Source organism: Echinops telfairi, unplaced genomic scaffold (genome assembly GCF_000313985.2).
Source record: "Echinops telfairi isolate 266 unplaced genomic scaffold, ASM31398v2 ScPeMD7_2573;HRSCAF=3158, whole genome shotgun sequence".
NCBI lineage: Eukaryota > Metazoa > Chordata > Mammalia > Afrosoricida > Tenrecidae > Echinops > Echinops telfairi.
This window is the reverse complement of record NW_022106471.1, coordinates 508,890-510,245: the sequence shown is the minus strand read 5'-3', so window position 1 is coordinate 510,245 and position 1,356 is coordinate 508,890. Positions and strand designations below refer to the sequence as shown.

The window sequence follows — 1,356 nt, the reverse complement described above, 5'->3', positions numbered from 1 at the left end:
GTATCCACTGACTCAGGTTGGACTCCATTGGCCAGTGTTAAAATGATACTAACATGGTTTTACTCTTCAGTCATCTTGGTTTCTGTATTCTGTAATGGCCAGTCCTGTCTGTTTATAATTGCCATCACAACTAGATTATGCATCATGGCATACACAGTTTTCCCAAGTTTGTATCTTATTCAAAATGGATAAAATTTAAGTCAGATGCTGCCTTGTGACATCTAGGAAGATATATTCGTCTTATGTACAATATCTGCAAATCACATCATTCTCCTGATAGTAATCTTGTCTAGGACATGCTCCTGATCAGCATGCATTGGCAGACATTCCCTACAAGGGTCTGAGTGATGAGTGTCTTGGACTTTGTGAGCCACATAGTCTCTATCACAACCACTCAGCTCCACTCTTAACATATGAAGGCAGCCATAGATAATGGGTAAATGAATGTGCCCAATAAAATTTTTATTTACAAAAAATAGAAACGCCAACTCATAACTGGCCAACCTCTATTAATCACCATCAAAGAAGGACTTTTTCTGTTATTTTCTGACTTTCGCTTCATTCCTTTCTTCCTAAATGCTCATTTGATGCTCTTTAGCCTTCAGTTTTCAAAAATGGTTTTTACTCTCCCCTAAAAGAACCGAAATAGCCCTAGGGGCGTGGTGGATTATGCGTTTGGGCTGTCAACTTCAAGGTCAGCAGTTTGATACCTATAGCTGCTTTGCAGGAGAAATAAAGAGCTACAGTCTTAGAAACCCACAGGAGCAATTCTACCTGGTCTTATAGGGAGGGACTCTATTGATCTGAATCAACCCAATGGCAAGGAGTTTGGTTTGGGTTTAAAAGAACCAAGAGTGCTCACTTCAGCAGCACATATACTAAAATTGGAACGATACAGAGGAGATTAGCATGGCCCCTGTGCAAGGATGACACGCCAATTCGTGAAGCGTTGCATATTTATAATAAAAAAAAGAACCAAAAATCCAAATTGAATTGGAGCATTGAATGATGCCCAAAAGTAAGGAAGTTCTCAAAGAATGATGAGGTTATGTTAAAAAAAAAAAAAGTGTCAACTGGAAGGGGATCCCACTAGTGAGGCCTCCTCTGGGCAGTTGGAACAATTAATGATACACAGTCCCTGACTTACAATGTATTTGAGTTACAATGAACCACATTCATGACTGCCCCTTTTGGGGGGAGATGCATCTTTTTGTTAGTGATAGATATATATAGTTGCTGCATGCAGTCATTATCCATAAGTTTATACGTCATGTTTCCAACCCCCAAAGACAAATAAAGACTGGATTTACAAAGACATGGATGATAAAGGACAAAGATAATGAAAACTAAAGAGAG

The 1,356-nt window shown here is 39.0% G+C and overlaps 1 non-coding gene across 1 annotated transcript; it reads left to right on the top strand.

Annotated features, from left to right (window-relative positions):
* The first annotated feature begins 854 nt into the window (after positions 1–854).
* On the top strand, positions 855–961 carry LOC115870911. Its single transcript, XR_004046991.1, has one exon. It is a non-coding gene; the product is annotated as a U6 spliceosomal RNA (small nuclear RNA).
* Positions 962–1,356: the final 395 nt, after the last annotated feature.